Consider the following 20,078-nt stretch of genomic DNA (forward strand, 5'->3'; position numbering starts at 1 on the left):
CTCCATGACGATGGCGGTTCTCAGCCCCCCTACGGAAGCAAGAGGACGTTAGCAAGGACTCGACAGCCCCGACAGCTGTCCCTCCGCCAGGCTCCCGCGCTCCTCCGACGGCCACGACGCCACACGAACCAGGTGCCAAGACCTCTCCGGCTGCCACGATGGCATGTACTTAGGGTGCTAGCTCTCCTTCGCTAGACACGTTAGCACACTGCTACACCCCCTATTGTACACTTGAATCCTCTCCTTGCGCCTATAAAAGGAAGGACCAGGGCCCTCTTAGAGAGGGTTGGCCGCGCGGGAGGACGGGGCGACGCGTAAAGTCCCTCACTCTCCCCTACGCGGACGCTTGTAACCCCCTACTGCAAGCGCACCCGACCTGGGCGCAGGATAACACAAAGGCCGCGGGTTTCCCCTTTTGCCTGCCTCCCTCCTTTGTTCCCTCCTTCGTGCTCCGTCTCGCGTCGACCCATCTGGGCTGGGGCACGCGGCGACATTTCACTCGTCGGTCCAGGGACCCCCGGTCTCGAAACACCGACAGTTGGCGCGCCAGGTAGGGGCCTGCTGCGTGTTGACGAACAGCTTCCCGTCAAGCTCCAGATGGGCAGTCTCCAGCAACCTTTCCAGCCCGGGACGGTGCTCCGTTTCGGGAGTCTCGAGTTCATGTCCCTCGACGGCAACTACGACATGATACTCCTTCCCCCGCCGTGCGACAGCGACAATGGCGGCCGATAGCCCGCCCGCCGGCGGCGGAATCGACGACGTCTTCCCCGCGTGGTGGAAGAACAACATCCGAGCTCGCCCCGTCCTCTCCCCCGCCGACGGAGGAGGAGGCGGGGCAACCAAGGCCAAGCAGGAGGCGGCACCTCGTCGGCTGTCGAGCAAGTCGACGGCGCCGGCGCCCCAACGGGGGGCGCGTCGGGCATCGACCTCGCGATTGAGACGAAGACGAGCGTCGTCTCCCCGCAACACGCCAATTCCATGTGAACGGACGACGCCAACACGCTCGCAAAAGGCTTGCTGGGCGTCACCCTCGTACCTGAGACGACGGTGCAGTCAGTCCCTGACGTGACTTCGTCACCGCCCGTTGACCAAGAGGTACCCACCGATTCCCATCTCACACCTTTTGGATTCGCCCTCGACCCGCCAAGCGACTTCGCTTTGGTGGACGCTCTCGTAGAGGCGAGTCCAAACCCTCTGGGATATCGTATGCGGTCACCCTGGGACCGGCTGACGGACGTCTCGACCTACGAGCCCTCAGGGTTCAAGGATGATGACGAGCCCGACTTCTGTTGGGATTTCTCCGGACATGGTAACCCCAGTGCCATGCGGGACTTTATGACCGCGTGTGACTACTGCCTTTCCGACTGTTCCGACGGTAGCCGCAGCCTCGGCGACGAGGACTGCGGCCCAAGTCGTGAATGTTTCCACGTTGATCTAGGGGGTCCCTCCGAAGGCAACCATCTTGGTATGCCGGAGAACGGTGATCTCCCTAGGCCTGTGCCTCGCGCTGACATCCTATGGGAGCTAGCTGTGGTCCCCGTTCAGGCAGGGGGTCATGACCCACAGCTCGAGCAAATCCACGGGGTGCAGGCCAGGTTCGACGAGGGGGCAGGAACACTTGAGCCGGTCCGTCGGGACGTCGGGCAGGAGTGGGCGGGCCAACCCCCGGCCGGAGAAGTGTGTCACCTACCCCATGGCTTCCAGCACCGCATCGTCGACGATGTCAGGATGAGGCCGCCACCCGCTTCCAGTGGTGTTGGCCAGAACCTGGCTGCAGCGGCAATGCTTCTCCGCGTGATGCCAGAGCCATCAACCACCGAGGGGCGGCGAATCCAGGGAGAGCTCAAGAATCTCCTGGAGGGCGCCGCGGTCCGACGGGCCGAAAGCTCCGCCTCCCGAAGGCAGGGGTACCCCTCGGAACATCGCGCCGCGACTTCCCGATTCATGCGGGAAGCCTCGGTCCACACCGGGCGCACGCGCAACACAGCGCCTGCGGGCCCGGGTCGCCTCGGCAACGAGCACCATCACCGCGACCATCGGGCCCACCTCGACGAGAGGGTGCGCCGAGGCTACCACCCCAGGCGTGGGGGACGCTACGACAGCGGGGAGGATCGGAGCCCCTCGCCCGAACCACCCGGTCCGCAGGCTTTCAGCCGCGCCAAACGACGGGCGCCGTTCCCGACCCGGTTCCGACCCCCGACTACTATCACAAAGTACTCGGGGGAGACGAGACCGGAACTGTGGCTCGCGGACTACCGGCTGGCCTGCCAACTGGGTGGGACGGACGATGACAACCTCATCATCCGCAACCTCCCCCTGTTCCTCTCCGACACCGCTCGCGCCTGGTTGGAGCACCTGCCCCCGGGGCAGATCTCCAACTGGGACGACCTGGTCCAAGCCTTCGCCGGCAATTTCCAGGGCACGTACGTGCGCCCTGGAAACTCCTGGGACCTCCGAAGCTGCCGACAGCAGCCGGGAGAGTCTCTCCGGGACTACATCCGGCGATTCTCGAAGCAGCGCACCGAGCTGCCCAACATCACCGATTCGGATGTCATCGGCGCATTCCTCGCCGGCACCACTTGCCGCGACCTGGTCAGCAAGCTGGGTCGCAAGACCCCCACCAGGGCGAGCGAGCTGATGGACATCGCCACCAAGTTCGCCTCTGGCCAGGAGGCGGTTGAGGCTATCTTCCGGAAGGACAAGCAGCCCCAGGGCCGCCCACCAGAAGATGCCCCCGAGGCATCAACTCAGCGCGGCGCCAAGAAGAAGGGCAAGAAGAAGTCGCAAGCGAAACGCGACGCCGCCGACGCGGACCTTGTCGCCGCCTCCGAGTTCAAGAACCCTCGGAAACCCCCCGGAGGTGCCAACCTCTTCAACAAATTGCTCAAGGAGCCGTGCCCCTATCATCAGGGGCCCGTCAAGCACACCCTTGAGGAGTGCGCTATGCTTCGGCGCCACTTCCACAGGGCCGGGCCACCCGCGGAGGGTGGCAGGGCTCGCGACGACGACAAGAAGGAAGATCACCAGGCAGGAGAGTTCCCCGAGGTCCGCGACTGCTTCATGATCTACGGTGGGCAAGCGGCGAACGCCTCGGCTCGGCACCGCAAGCAAGAACGTCGGGAGGTCTGTTCGGTCAAGGTGGCGGCGCCAGTCTACCTAGACTGGTCCGACAAGCCCATCACCTTCGACCGAGCCGACCACCCCGACCACGTGCCGAGCCCGGGGAAATACCCGCTCGTTGTCGACCCCATCATCGGCGACGTCAGGCTCACCAAGGTCCTCATGGACGGAGGCAGCAACCTCAACATCATCTACGCCGAGACCCTCGGGCTCCTGCGTGTTGATCTGACCTCGGTCCGGGCAGGCGCTGCGCCATTCCACGGGATCATTCCCGGGAAGCGCGTCCAGCCCCTCGGACAACTCGACCTCCCCGTCTGCTTCGGAACACCCTTCAACTTCCGAAGGGAGACCCTCACGTTCGAGGTGGTCGGGTTCCGAGGAACCTACCATGCAGTGTTGGCGAGGCCATGCTACGCGAAGTTCATGGCCGTCCCCAACTACACATATCTCAAGCTCAAGATGTCGGGCCCCAAAGGGGTCATCACCGTCGGCCCCACGTACCGACATGCGTTCGAATGCGACGTCGAGTGCGTGGAGTACGCCGAGGCCCTCGCCGAATCCGAGGCCCTCATCGCCGACCTGGAAAGCCTCTCTAAGGAGGTGCCAGACGTGAAGCGCCACGCTGGCAACTTCGAGCCAGCGGAGATGGTTTAGTCCGTCCCCCTCGACCCCGGCAGCGACGCCTCCAAGCAGATCCGGATCGGCTCCGAGCTTGGTCCCAAATAGGAAGCAGTGCTCGTCGACTTTCTCCGCGCAAACGCCGACGTTTTTGCGTGGAGTCCCTTGGACATGCCCGGCATACCGAGGGATGTCGCCGAGCACTCACTGGATGTCCGAGCTGGAGCCCGACCCGTGAAGCAGCCTCTGCGCTGATTCGACGAAGAAAAGCGCAGAGCCATCGGCGAGGAGATCCACAAGCTAATGGCGGCAGGGTTCATCAAAGAGGTATTCCATCCCGAATGGCTTGCCAACCCTGTGCTTGTGAGAAAGAAAGGAGGGAAATGGCGGATGTGTGTAGACTACACTGGTCTAAACAAAGCATGTCTGAAGGGTCCCTACCCTCTGCCTCGCATCGATCAAATCATGGATTCCACTGCTGGGTGCGAAACCCTGTCTTTCCTCGATGCCTACTCAGGGTATCACCAAATCAGGATGAAGGAGTCCGACCAGCTCGCGACTTCTTTCATCACACCCTTCGGCATGTACTGCTATGTCACCATGCCGTTCGGCTTGAGGAATGCGGGTGCGACGTACCAGCGGTGCATGAACCATGTGTTCGGCGAACACATTGGCCGGACGGTCGAGGCCTACGTCGATGACATCGTAGTCAAGACGAGGAAAGCCTCCGACCTCCTTTCCGACCTTGAAGTGACATTCCGATGTCTCAAGGCGAAAGGCGTGAAGCTCAATCCTGAGAAGTGTGTCTTCGGGGTACCCCGAGGCATGCTCTTGGGGTTCATCGTCTCCGAGCGGGGCATCGAAGCCAACCCGGAGAAGATCGCGGCCATCACCAGCATGGGTCCCATCAAGGACTTGAAAGGCGTACAGAGAGTCATGGGATGCCTTGCGACTCTGAGCCGCTTCATCTCACGCCTCGGCGAAAGAGGTCTGCCTCTGTACCGCCTCTTAAGGAAGGCCGAGTGCTTCGCTTGGACCCCTGAGGCCGAGGAAGCCCTCGGGAACCTGAAGGCGCTCCTCACGAACGCGCCCATCTTGGTGCCCCCGCTGCCGGAGAAGCCCTCTTGATCTACGTCGCCGCGACCACTCAGGTGGTTAGCGCCGCGATTGTGGTTGAGAGACGAGACGAGGGGCATGCATTGCCCGTTCAGAGGCCAGTCTACTTCGTCAGCGAGGTACTGTCCGAAACCAAGATTCGCTACCCACAAATTCAGAAGCTGCTGTACGCGGTGATCCTGACGCGGCGGAAGTTGCGACACTACTTCGAGTCTCATCCGGTAACTGTGGTGTCATCCTTCCCCCTGGGGGAGATCATCCAGTGCCGTGAGGCCTCGGGTAGAATCGCAAAGTGGGCGGTGGAAATCATGGGCAAAACAATCTCGTTCGCCCTTCGGAAGGCCATCAAGTCCCAGGTCTTAGCGGACTTCGTGGCTGAATGGGTCGACACCCAACTCCCAACAGTTCCGATCTAGCCGGAACTCTGGACCATGTTCTTCGACGGGTCGCTGATGAAGACAGGAGCGGGCGCAGGCCTGCTCTTCATCTCGCCCCTCGGAAAGCATCTACGCTACGTGCTACGCCTCCACTTCCCGGCGTCCAACAATGTGGCTGAGTACGAGGCTCTGGTCAACGGGTTGCGCATCGCCATCGAGCTAGGGGTCCGACGCCTCGACGCTCGCGGTGACTCGCAGCTCGTCATCGACCAAGTCATGAAGAACTCACACTACCGCGACCCGAAGATGGAGGCCTACTGCGATGAGGTTCGGCGCCTAGAAGACAAGTTCTACGGGCTCGAGCTCAGCCACATCGCCCGGCGCTACAACGAGACTGCGGACGAGCTGGCTAAAATAGCCTCGGGGCGAACAACGGTTCCCCCGGACGTCTTCTCCCGAGACCTGCATCAACCCTCCGTCAAGATCGACGACACGCCCAAGCCCGAGGCACCCTCGGCCCAGCCCGAGGCACCCTCGGCTCAGTCCGAGGCATCCTCGGCTCGGCCCGAGGCACCCTCGGTTCAGCCCGAGGTACCCTCAGCCCCCGAGGGTGAGGCACTGCGCGTCGAGGAGGAGCAAAGCGGGGTCACGCCAAATCGAAACTGGCAGACCCCGTACCTGCAATATCTCCACCGAGGAGAGCTACCCCTCGACCGAGCCGAAGCTCGGCGGTTGGCGCGGCGCGCCAAGTAGTTCGTCTTGCTGGGAGATGGGAAGGAGATCTACCACCGCAGCCCCTCAGGCATCCTCCAGCGATGCATTTCCATCGCCAAAGGTCAGGAACTCCTACGAGAGATACACTCGGGGGCTTGCGGCCATCACGCAGCACCTCGAGCCCTTGTCGGAAACGCCTTCCGACAAGGTTTCTATTGGCCGACGGCGGTGGCCGACACCACTAGAATTGTCCGCACCTGCGAAGGGTGTCAGTTCTACATGAGGCAGACCCACCTGCCCGCTCAGGCTCTGCAGACGATACCCATCACCTGGCCTTTTGTTGTGTGCGGTTTGGACCTCGTCGACCCCTTGTAGAAGGCACCCGGGGGCTACACGCACCTGTTGGTTGCCATCGACAAATTCTCCAAGTGGATCGAGGTCCGACCCCTAAACAGCATCAGGTCCGAACAGGCGGTGGCGTTCTTCACCAACATCATCCATCGCTTTGGGGGTCCCGAACTCCATCTTCACCGACAACGGCACCCAGTTCACCGGCAGAAAGTTCCTAGACTTCTGCGAGGATCACCACATCCGGGTGGACTAGGCCGCCGTGGCTCACCCCATGACGAATGGGCAAGTGGAGCGTGCCAACGACATGATTCTACAAGGGCTCAAGCCTCGGATCTACAACGACCTCAACAAGTTCGGCAAGCGATGGATGAAGGAACTCCCCTCGGTGGTCTGGAGTCTGAGGACAACGCCGAGCCGAGCCACGGACTTCACGCTGTTCTTTCTAGTCTATGGGGCCGAAGCCGTCCTGCCCACAGACTTAGAATACGGTTCCCCGAGGACGAGGGCTTACGCCGACCAAAGCAACCAAGCTAATCGAGAAGACTCGCTGGACCAGCTGGAAGAGGCTCGGGACATGGCCTTACTACACTCGGCGCGGTACCAGCAGTCCCTGCGACGCTACCACGCCCGAGGGGTTCGGTCCCGAGACCTCCAGGTGGGCGACCTGGTGCTTCGGCTGCGACAAGACGCCCGAGGGCGGCACAAGCTCACGCCTCCCTGGGAAGGGCCGTTCGTCATCGCCAAAGTTCTGAAGCCCGGAACATACAAGCTGGCCAACAGCCAAGGCGAGGTCTACAACAACGCTTGGAACATCCAACAGCTACGTCGCTTCTACCCTTAAGATGCTTTCAAGTTGTTCGTATACCTCGTTCCTACGCAAAGTTTAGTCATCAAGGAAGGGTCAGCCTTGCCTCGGCAAAGCCCGACCCTCCCTCGGGGGCTAAAAAGGGGGGAACCCCCTCTGCGTCGAAATTTTCCTCGAAAAAAGATCTTTTCTGCCAGAATGTCTTTCGTGCTTTTCGACTACTTCGAAAGTGGATCCTGAAAACGACGGAGTACACGTAAGCAGCCAAGGTTGACCGAGCCGAGGGACTCCTACGCCTCCGGGATACGGATACCTCACTCATCACCTTCTGCGATAAGTAACTCGCGTTCGAATAAGTGATTCCGCGGACCGAACAAGTCTTCACGCTCGAAAGCTCCTCTGCCGAAACGATCCTTCGGGCCTTCTCGACTGCGTCGGTGGCAGAACCCTATGGACGGGCAAGAGTGCGCGTAAGCGGCAAGCCGACCGAGACGAGGGATTCCTACGCCTCCGGGATACGGATACCTCACTCATCACCTTCCGTGAAAAGCAACTCTCGCTCGCACAGACAATTCTGTTACCGACGAAAAAGTCCAGATACTCAAAACAAGAGGAAAATAAGCGCAACTTTACAACACGGCGAGGGTGTGTTTGGGCCTCGGCGGCCGCAGAAAACGCACACTACAAGATAATCCGATCCTGCAGGCTCGGATCTTGACAGCTGAAGGGAGCAGCAGCACCCCCAGCGTCGACTACACCTTCGACGAGGTCCGACCTAGCCTCGGACGGCGACGCGGTCCGAGGATCTCCACTCTAAAGGACGACATCACCATCACGCCCGGGCCATCGCCGCCAGGGTCTTCTCCAAGAATCCGGCTCGAGCAGGCGGCTAGGCCGGTCACCCCGAGGCCTCGGCCAGCTGTCCCCCGAAGACATCAGCCCGGCCCGAGGCCTCGGCAAATCAACTCCGGCGTCGGTCCCGCTAACGGACGACCCGGCCAGGCTCCGGCCGACCAAGTCTTCTTTTCGAGCCAACTCTGCCTCTGTCCGTGCTGACACCGCTACCCCTGGCGTCGGCTCATCGAAGAGCGGCCGAGGGGTTCCTTTAACTAAGCAACAGAAGCCTCGGATAGCAAGGCCGACCGAGCCGAGGGACTCCTACGCCTCCGGGATACGGATACCTCACTCGTCACCTTTGCACGGGGCGACTCACGCTTGGTGAAGCGGTTCAGACAACCAACAGGCGAGTCTTAGTGCTCGAAAATGAGGACAAAACACGGCTCCGTGCTGAAAATACATACATGTTCAGGCCCCGACAGCCACAATGAACAAAAGACCGGCATTCAAGATGCCATTACAAACGGAACTCCGGTTCCACCTCCGTAGGTACGAACAAACCCACTCGATTGGGGGGGCCTGCGGAGCAACAGAAGACCGACGAACGGCTCGCCGTCGCCCGCTCCAGCAGCGGCGACGACGACGACTTCTGCTCCGGGGGGCCGAACAGCAGCAGCGATGACCTCAGGGCGGATGCTGCTGTCATGAGGCCCTCGTCCGTGCCCAAACTCGTGAGGCAAGGACGGGCATAAGGCCGTAGAGTTGGAGGTCGGTCCGTGGGCGGCCCCGGCTATCTCGTCGGCGGAAGAACCTCTTCCAGCTGCCGTGGCGGAAGGCGGCGCCGGGAGCGGCTCCGAAGCCACTCGGGTCCGAGAGCCAGGCACGCGGCAGCTGCCAGCGCCGTGAACGGCGAACGCCCTTCCCCCCGATCACTGAGGGAAGGAGCGGGCCACCGCCCACACAGGGGCCGACCCCAACTCGGCACACTCCCCTCCCCAGCACTGATGATGAAAACCCTTGAGGCTGAGGGAGGGGCAGAGGCCGCAGCCCGGCTTGCTTTCCCCCGCCATCAAACTGGAGGTCACCGTCTTGGGTGACCGCCGGCGGAGGGGTGCAGCCGGGCTGACTGATGAAAATCCTTGAAGCCAAACAATGGCTGAAAGGTACCAACTTCCACGAAGTTGCGTTCCTCCAACGACAAGGCGGAAGGATTGCGGGCGTCCCCCATCCGGGTGCTCGGAAGGTGAAAAGACACGATGCATAAGGGAGCGCGAAGATATGGTCGCCTTTCAAGGGGGTCACCCTCCTTTTAAAGGCGACTCTCCCTACTTGCGTCCCCAGCCATCGTGGGCTGAGTCTTCTCCAACACGCTCCAAGGTCCTCCCCCTACGGCGCGGGGGCTGGGTCCCACACGTCATGCAAGCTGGCCCAGGGCAGAAGAAGCCAAACCGCCGCGCGCGGTACATGCAACCGCCCAGCAGTTACAAGCGCCCCTCCACTTTCGCCCAGACCAGCGGGTGAAAGGGCGGGCAGCCATGCAGGCGGCATGCAACCGTGCCAAGTGGGCGCACCTCTCCGACTTCCAACACGCCCAGCATGGAGGCCCAGGCCCACGCGTCATGCAACCGGCGCGTCGGATGCTACGTGCGAGCAACTGCACCGCCACTCGCACCACTACCGCGCCTCCTCGACTGCGGAACCAATACCGCGACTCGAGGCAACCCTGCATACGACCCAGCAGTGCCAGCCAGGCGCGACGGTCAATACGGCCAAAAATGGGCCGACAGTAATGGCGGTGGCAGGCGGGCAGGAGCAGCGGTCACGTCGTCAGCCAAGCTTACGTCCCATCCAGGGGCAGCGAGAGGACCCTCTCTCACGGTGTGAAGACGGCGCGCCCGTGTTCCGTTCCTCGAACGGCTCGCGCACGTGCAACGGCCTCCCCGCGAACCACTCGCCCCGTCGCATTAACTCCGCGGCGGGACAGTCGGCGCCTCTGGCAGGGGAAGCAAGCGACGCTTCGCCTTCGCCATAATGACCGCGTCAAAAAAGGTACGCCGCGTCGTTCGATTTCGTATCCTTTTCCTTTTCCTCTTTGTCTCTCTTACAACAGGGACCGGGAAAGGGGGATACCCCGAAAAGGATCCTTCTCCGTGAAGGAAACAGGCTCCGAGCCTCCCTACTGATCAGAGGTTCGAAGGCTGGCCCCTCGGAGGGGTTCAACAGCCGCCTCAGAGCGTGTGGGTTCTGCGCCCACTACTGGTCAGAGGTTCGAAGGCCGGCCCCTCGAAAGGGTTCAACGGCTGCCTCAGGCCACTCGGGCTCCGCGCCCACTACTGATCAGGGGTTCGAAGGCTGTCCCTCAAAGGGTTCACAGCCGCCTCAGACACAGAGCGAGGGATGACCCTGGGTACGTTCGATACATAACCAAGGCTCGGGCTACGATCCCGAGGTACCCTAGGACATTTCCGAGACCAGCGGGAACGATCTTGTAACGGAATCCCATCAAAGGGAGGCATCGAGCCCTCGGACCCCGTCGACAGGGGACCGGGTTCGGCATATCACCCGCAGGTACTTTTGGGCGCGCCTCTGGGCCTCTAGCCGACCCCTAGCAAATGGGGCACGGACGTCCGCTCGGATTACCCGCCAGCAGCTCACCGGAGACACCAAGTTCGGCGCCCTCCGAGGGCAACATGGCGCTTTCCCCCCTCCTCCTTGCGGAAAGGCGACGCAGGGGCGTATGTAAAAAAGTCGAGTCTGTCCCCGACCGTCCTCTCGCCCTGTGCAGAGGCTCGGGGGCTGCTCTCGCAAACCCGGCTCCGGCCAAACCGTTGACAACGTCAACATACCAGCCCGAGAATTTGGGACCCGACCGTGCACCCGGGCTACGACCAGCTCGCATGAGGGAACGACCAGACCAGCCGAAGCAATGCGCGAGGCATTAAGACCTCGGAGGAGTCAAACCACTCCTCCAAGGCTCGGGGGCTACTGTCGGGGACCATAATTAGGGGTACCCTCAAGGCTCCTAATTCTCAGCTGGTAACCCCCATCAGCACAAAGCTGCAAAGGCCTGATGGGTCCGACTAAGTCAAGAATCGGTCCATTCGAGGGACTCGATCACGCCTCGCCCGAGCCCAGCCTCGGACAAGGGCAGCCGACCTCGGAGGATCTACGTCTCGCCCGAGGCCCCCCTCCATCAACGGACATACTTCTGGCTCGCCCGAGGCCCAGTCTTCGCCAAGAAGCAACCTTGACCAGATCGCCGCGCCAACCGACCAAATCGCAGGGGCATTTAATGCAAAGGTGGCCTAACACCTTTATCCTGACGCGCGCCCTCCAGTCGACAGAGCTGAAGTGACCGCAGTCACCTCGCCGCTCCACTGACCGGTCTGACAAGAGGACAGCGTCGCCTGCGCCGCACTGACTGTTGTGCCACTCGATAGAGTGAGGATGACAGGCAGCCAGGCCCGGCCTCAGGCGCCATAGGAAACTCCGCTCCGCCCGACCCAGGGCTCGGACTTGGGCTCAGCCCCGGAAGACGACGAACTCCGCTCCGCCCGACCCAGGGCTCGGACTCGGGCTCAGCCCCGGAAGACGACGAACTCCGCTCCGCCCGACCCAGGGCTCGGACTCGGGCTCAGCCCCAGAAGACGACGAACTCCGCTTCACCCGACCCAGGGGCTCGACCTCGACCTCGAAGAAGCCTCCACATCGCCCAACCTAGGGCACGGACCGACCACGTCAACAGGAGGCGCCATCATTACCCTACCACAAGCTGACTCAGGCTGCGGGGAACAAGACTGGCGTCCCATCTGGCTCGCTACGCCAGATAAGTAATGATGGCGCCCCGCATGCTCCATGACGATGGCGGTTCTCAGCCCCCTTACGGAAGCTAGAGGACGTCAGCAAGGACTCGACAGCCCCGGCAGCTGTCCCTCCGCCAGGCTCCCGCGCTCCTCCGACAACCACGACGCCACACGAACCAGGTGCCAAGACCTCTCCGGCTGCCACGATGGCATGTACTTAGGGCGCTAGCTCTCCTCCGCTAGACACGTTAGCACACTGCTACACCCCCTATTGTACACCTGGATCCTCTCCTTGCGCCTATAAAAGGAAGGACCAGGGCCCTCTTAGAGAGGGTTGGCCGCGCGGGAGGACGGGGCGACGCGTAAAGTCCCTCGCTCTCCCCTACGCGGACGCTTGTAACCCCCTACTGCAAGCGCACCCGACCTGGGCACAGGACAACACGAAGGCCGCGGGTTTCCCCTTTTGCCTGCCTCCCTCCTTTGTTCCCCCCTTCGTGCTCCGTCTCGCGCCGACCCATCTGGGCTGGGCACGCGGTGATATTTCACTCGTCGGTCCAGTGACCCCCGGTCTCGAAACGCCGACAATAAGATATCACATTTAATGGACTTGAGTGGCATCCAAACCCTAAAAGTGCCAAAAACCCTGAAAAGACCCCTGGAAAACCCTAAATTGGAATCCTAGGGGGCTAAGTGTAAAATTGGTACACTATTGGACCTAAGTGAAAATACCAAGGTAGTACGACATCCCAAACGATGTGTTTCTCACATTTGAGGATTTGCAAGTCAAATAATGAAGTTTGGACTTTATTGCAAAAAGACACCCCATACATCCCTATGCCTAAGTTTGAAAACCAGTACATAGAGCCAACTTTGGAACCCTGTTTCTTTCAGTTCATGAGGATTTTGCCTAGGGTCAACACATCAAAATTGTAGAGCTACTGTAGGAGTACAACTTTGCTTAAGTGATTAAACATTATTGACATACAAAAAGTGTAGATAACTAGCCCTAAATTCTGGATGTTAGACCTCCCTGAGACTGAATACTGACTGGCAGTGAGTTCTAAGGAACTTTGGGCTCGATTCTTGCTCAAGGTAATAAGCAAATGAGCAAGATCCCTATAGCAGAATTGTAGCCGGTATATAGGGCTACAAGTTTGTTACAGATGGATTAGCAAGTTCTCACACAAAAATCCGAGATCTGGGCACTGCAATTCTGGCTGTCAGGCGCTCTGAATAAGAATTCCGATGGTACAGTGCTACACAAATATCCCAGGTTCAGAGAACCTCGCCACCGGCGACCGTGCGCCCGGATTCGCCCCTGACGCTACAATTCGTGCTCAACGGAGTACGGATAGTTGCTCGGGGTAGTAAATATTGTCTTGTGGATGAACTTGAGCCACTTTTTCACTCCGGCCGCCATGTCCGCCTGACTCACGGCCGATTCGGATGAACTCACCAGAGTTAGCCACCTATCGTCCATGCGCCACGTGCCTTGGTATCTTACCACGTCGCAGTAGCTCGTATTACTCATGTCCGGTGATCGCCGGTGAGCTCGCCACGGGGAAAGCCACGAATTCCTTGCGCCAGTAACCTCCCCTCTCCCCGGTCGCTAGCGCTTCTCCTCCAAATTGAGCACCACCGCCGTTGCGTGCTATAAATTGAAGCCTCAGGAAACTCCGCTAGGTAATTACGCACCCAACGCACCAGCACTTGCCTCCAATTTTCCACTAGTGCTGCCCAATTGCCCATTTCCCCCAAATCGGTCTAAATACCGCCGTGTGAGCACCTCGCCGTGGCCAGCGTGCTACAGGTCCATTCATGTCCTCTGCTCTCTTGTTTCAGTACCCTTTTGTGTCCTTGATGCTTCTCGACCCGACCGATTAAGCTAGAACCCATTAGATCGTCGAGAACACTTCATGTTATCCGTTGATTGCGCGGTCAATGTGAGCAGAGAAGTTGGGAGCTCGAACCGTGCAATTGATCGGGGGGAAACGATTATTAGATGTTGAATTAGGTATCAACCAAGTTAGAGCACCGGCCATTGCGTGTCTTGGCCAGTACAGGCTCGCCGGAGCTCGGTCTGCCGCCGTTCTGCATCGAGGACTTGGCGCGGTGAAGAAATAGAAATAGGAGGGGTATTCCGTAAATGTCAGTGTAACGCAGGAATAGTGTCGCGGCCCTTTTTCAAGTTATTCAAATCGCCAAGGTCTTCTGCGCAAAATTGACAACACGGGCGCGGGCGCGCGCGTGTTCTCCCTTCTGCAGGCCGACTTGTGCTAAACTGAGCCCAACACTGTTCATTAGTTTCTCTTTTTCTTTTTCTGCCAGGATTAGAGAATTCATAGAAAATTGTAGAAAAATGCTAAAAGTGTGAGACCAATTATGTTAGGCTCCTAAATTTCTATAGTATTTAATAAAAATAGTTTTATGATTTTTAGTACAAACAAGGAATTATGTAATACTTAAAAGGTCTTAAACCTATACCTCTGGAATTTTAGAATATATTTAGTAACTCCAAAAATCACCAAACTTTTTGGATAAGCTTTAAATGATATTTAGAAACCTTGGGTGAAGTTAGACATGATTTGGACAATGTTTGATACCTAAACCCCAAAACCCTAAACATCTAAGTAGTGCCTGCCCTATGAACTAAAATACTAACTCTAAAAACCCTAGTTTCCTGGAGTACCATGAAGGAAAATTGTATTCAAGACCTAATATGATGTACCTTTATTATTATTGCATTTTCATAAGCATCACATGAGCATTCATGGTTATATATGATATATATAGAGAACGAAGAAGAGGTAGTGGTTGAAGAAGAAGAAGTTGCACCACCACCACCTGAAGACCCACCTGTCGGGAACTACTTTTATTTTGATATTTGTGGAGCAGAGCCCGACTCTCCTATAACACAAGGCAAGCCCCGGTGCATTTTCCACCTCCTTGCTATTTTAAAATCTTTCTCACTTGCTTGATGCATTAGGTGATAGGAGTTGTGTGCTAAACAATTGATGCATTTCCTTCCTTGGAAGTTTGATTACCTTTCCTTGATCACCTGTTTTATGAAAAGGTTTTTCTAATGCTTAGTCTTGCTCTAGACAAACAAAATGTTTTGTTTTGACAAAAGATGATGCTTCAAGTGGGATGGGATGTTTTCAAGAAATAAAACTTGATGGTGGATCCATCATGGCCATGATGGGTTCAACATCGCAAAAGATGTACCTCTGTCAGGTACCAGACTTTGGGATGAAACGAAAAAGCTAAGACCAGGCGGGTGATTTGCACGAGAAGAGAGTCTCGGTGTAGTGTCTCCATCTGAGTCGATTAAGGACCTTGTCGATGTAGGCCTGCTGACCGAGGACCCTTTAACTGGTCATATGCCTCATCATGGGTAAGCTTTGCCTCGGGCAGACTAATATCAGAATAAGATAACACGCAATGGAAGTGGAGAGATGGCGAGAGTAGCGTGTACCCTCCATGTCAAAGGACTAGACGGTGGTGTATCTGTGCTCTCGGTTGGCGTGAACCTGATCTGGTCTTAAGAACCCCGGTGGCGAGTTGACATATGCAAGGGTTAAGTGCTACATATGTCATGTGATTGAAGATCCCCAACTGGGTATTAATCAATTCAGATTGCCGTTACTTCTCGGACATGAAGACTTGGTCACTGACTTACACGTAGCTTTCCAGTGAACAAGAAGGGTTGATAAAAAGATGGCTAGTATAGGCCAAGTGCTTGAACTAGGGTAGAAGGAACTCTAGATTCAGGTAATGACTTAACTTGCTAATAAAACTGGGTTTTAAGGATCCACTATTAGTAAGCATTTTTGCAAACAGAGTCTTCATTCTTGATTAAGCCTTACCTTGACTTCCTCAAGCCAGCATATCCTTGAGAGTCTTTTATTTTGACGGGTAAGACTTGCGAAAGTACACTTCGTACTTAGGGTTTTCGAACCCATGTTGTTGTAGGTGAGGAAGCAGCAAACTTTTGTTGCTTTTGCTCTAAGGTGGTGCCAAAGGAAGAAGCTCAAGAATGAAGTCCCGGGAGGATGTTGTCCTCCTTTTAAAGTTTTATACTTTTAACCGGGAGGGGTTTTTGCCTCCCGAGTTTGTAATAATAATATTTCCGCACCCATATACTACTAGTCTGTAATAATAACACTCTTCTGTATTTTAATGTAAATTAAATTACTGTAATTGCTTCCACTTATTTAAGTTATTGTAATTGTTTCCGCTTATTCGTTCCTCCGATGTGTTGTAATATCTGCGTGACGGGTGAAACACTCCTAGGAAAGGCAAGGAATACAGATACCAAACTTATCAAGTGATTAGAAGCATATACAGGGTTGCCCGAGGTCCGCTGGACAAAGACAACTGTAGGTGGGCCTAATGACTTGGGAGGTTCTGTCACAGCTGGTATCGGAGCGAAGCCCCTCTCTTCAGATATTATGAGGCATTTCAAAAAGAATTTTCAAATACTCATCTAAGGAAATTTCTTTCTTATCTTACTACTTTTTAAAGTATTCATCTTATAAGACCAGGTAACAGAGTGCAATGTATAGAAGGTTGGGAATGAACGAAAGTTGATTCCATAATTATGCTGCATCATGTTTAAAAACTATACTAATAAAGTTTTCGCCCTTATAGAGATATGCCGCTGCGCACGAGGAAAACTGGGCGTAAGTCCATCGGACCTATCGGCGTACCACGGCATCAGCTGGCTCCAAGGCATGAAGAGAGCAGCAACGACAATAATGACCCCATTGGAGACCTAGAGGCCCAAGTGGAGCAGCTTCGAACGGAGCTATGTCACAGAAACAGGGTGTGGGTAGAAGATGGTCAGCGTATAAATGAGTTAAGAGCTGACGTCGGGCATCTGCAAGACGAGCTTGCTGAACGGGATTTGGCAATCGATTGGGCTGTCAATTCATGTTCCATTGTTTGGGACCGGGAAGCAAAAGCTCGCGCTCGCGTGGCCGAGCTTAGTGCGGTCGTTGACAACTTGCAGGTGTATTGCAATACATTACATGAGGAAGTCCATGTACTGTATTCACGACTGCACCCAAACGTACCTGCCGACCCTGTTGGAATGGGAGCCGGACCCTCAGGAACAGCAGGTGAAGGACTTGGTGGGGAATTGGACCTTTTCAAGCCCCCTCCTTCTATGAACCTGGCTGATGAACGGTCCCCTACAACAGACAGTGAAGCAACCAAGGACGATAAAAACTAGAGTAGTATAGTTTAGATATAATACTAATGTAAAATAGGTAATAAAGTCATGTTGTTCATATGATTCTGTATCATTACACCTAGGTAATGTAAAATGATGGTGTGTATCAGCATGTTATATTTTCCCAAATATTTCTTTGCCTCAGATGCCATCCAGGACTCGTGCACATGACGGCGCCGGTACTTCCCGTGGTCGGGAAAACACACCCAATCCACCACCTGTACCGCCAACGTTGGCCGAGGCTATCACTGCCTTGGTCAATGCGACCACCGATAATACCCGCTTTCTGCGTGAAATGGCGAGAAACCAATTCCAGCAACAAGGCGGAAGGGCTCCTCCACAGGGACCACGTGAGACTTCATACCTGGACTTTTCTGAAACTCGTCCCCCACTCTTCATCAAAGCCGAAGACCTCTGGAAACCGACGAATGGGTACGGGTTATAGAGTAGAAATTTGGACTCACCCGCTGCATCGAAACCCAGAAGTTGTTGTTCGCTGCGCAGCAATTAAGAGGCCCTGCCAGTACCTGGTGGGGAAATTATGTGTCCATTCAACCTACCGTACATCAGGTCATGTGGGATGAATTTAAATTAGCGTTTCATGAGCACTATATTCCAGAAGGAGTGCTACACATGAAACAGGAGGAATTCATGCGACTCAAGCAAGGGGGAGATATTGTCATGCAATATCTCAACAAATTTAATCATTTATCTCAGTATGCAATTGATCAAGTCAATACTGACCCGAAAAAGAGGAATTGCTTCATGAGAGGCCTCAACGACCGACTTCAAAGAAAGATGGTCACCTGCCTAGATATCTCCTACAGCAGGGCTGTCAGCACAGCGCTGGCAGTAGAAGCAAAGAACACAGGCCCAGGAAAATCGAAGGGATTCGAAGGTGACAGGTCCAATCAGGGGCCTAAAAAGTGACCAAGGTTGGTAATCCGACCTTTCAATAAAAGCTGTTCTTCACCTCGTCCACCCTCCTACCCATTTAAATAGCTTGTCTTCAACCGCCCTACCACTGCCTCCACTTCAACAAATCAGCCGAGTGCCCCTGGTGCTCGTTTCCCCGCCCTCCCTAGTTCCTCAACTGGCTGCTTCAATTGTGGGAAGTCTGGACATTTTATCAAAGACTTCCCATATCCAAGGCAGAACAAATCCAACAATCAGCGGAACTCAGGGGGTTCAAATCAAGGCAAGGGAAACACGACAAATAATGCAGCAGACAAGAATATTAAGAAGACTGGGCGACTATACTACACTCAAGTGGCCACTACACCGGAGGGAGAGCCGGTTATGATGGGTACGTTTCTTATGGCCAATCATCTAGCAGCCATTCTCTTTGATTCTGGTGCTTCACATACATTCATAAGCAAGAAATTTGTGGAGAAATATTGCATTCCTTGCATCGAATCAAGGGAAGGGTTTATTATTCATTCGCCTGGGGGACAAATATTCACTAAAGAAGTGGTTTTCCATGTACCCGTAACATTGGCTGAACGAGACTTTCCCACCAACATGATTGTTCTGAAAGGCCAAGATATAGATGTAATTCTGGGCATGAATTGGTTAGCCCAGCACAAAGCTATCCTCAACACTGATCTGAGAACCATCAGGTTGAGCTATGGCCATGAAGAGGTTCTCTTGTCCATCCCTGTAGCTATTCTAGCTAAACCATTTGGCAGAGTTTATGAAGCTATCATACCGGAAATCCAAGATATTCTGGTAGTATGTGAATTTCTGGACGTCTTTCCGGAAGATCTGCCTGGGTTACCTCCCGAAAGAGATGTAGAGTTTGTGACTGAACTAAAGCCCGGTATGGCTCCTATTTCTAGAAGGTCGTACCGAATGCCTCCAAATGAGTTGGCAGAGCTCAAGACTCAATTACAAGATCTACTGGAGAAGGGATCCATCCGGCCTAGTTCGTCACCTTGGGGTTGTCCCACAATATTTGTTAAGAAGAAGGATCAAACGCTTCGGATGTGCGTAGATTACAGACCCCTTAATGAGATCACAATCAAGAATAAGTACCCTCTTTCCCGGATTGATATCTTATTTGATCAGCTTACCGGAGCTCGGGTATTTTCCAAAATTGACCTCAGGTCGGGCTATCATCAGATCCGTGTCCGACCCGAAGATATACCCAAGACCGCATTTACTACGTGGTACGGATTATTCGAATATTTGGTTATGTCTTTCGGATTAACGAATGCTCCTGCCCACTTCACATATCTGATGAACTCGGTATTTATACCCGAGTTGGACAAATTTGTGGTGGTCTTCATTGATGATATCTTGATTTATTTGAAGAATGAAGAGGAGCATGCTCAGCATCTATGGATCGTATTAACATGCTTAAGGGAGCATCAACTATATGCTAAATTTAGCAAGTGCGCGTTTTGGCTGGAAGAAATCCAATTTCTGGGACATGTACTATCTGCAAATGGGATTGCGGTTGATCCCAGCAAAGTCAAGGATATTCTAGAGTGGAAACCACCAACCACTGTGCATCAGGTTCGAAGTTTCCTTGGACTGACTGGTTACCGCCGATTTATCCCGGATTTCTCTAAGCTTGTGAAGCCAATCACAAGTTTATTAAAGAATGATACGAAATTTAACTGGTCCTCAAGATGCAACGAAGCCTTCGAGCAGCTGAAGGTATTATTGACCACTGCTCCGGTATTGGCTCAACCGGACATTGAAAAGCCTTTTGATGTGTATTGTGACGCATCAAGCAGTGGCCTCGGATGTGTCTTGATGCAAGAGGGCCGAGTTATCGCATATGCTTCAAGACAGTTGCGCCGGCATGAGGAACATTATCCAACTCATGACTTAGAGTTAGCTGTCGTGGTTCATGCCCTTAAAATATGGCGTCATTATCTGCTGAGAAATATCTGCCATATATATACAGATCATAAAAGCTTGAAGTACATTTTTACCCAGTCAGAATTAAATATGTGATAGAGGAGATGGCTTGAGCTAATTAAGGATTATGAATTGGAAATTCACTATCACCCAAGTATGGCCAACATAGTGGCAGATGCACTAAGTCGCAAGACTACCTGCCATTGTCTTACAATAAAGACTTCTAACATCACATT

Source organism: Zea mays, chromosome 3 (genome assembly GCF_902167145.1).
Source record: "Zea mays cultivar B73 chromosome 3, Zm-B73-REFERENCE-NAM-5.0, whole genome shotgun sequence".
NCBI classification, from domain to species: Eukaryota; Viridiplantae; Streptophyta; class Magnoliopsida; order Poales; family Poaceae; genus Zea; species Zea mays.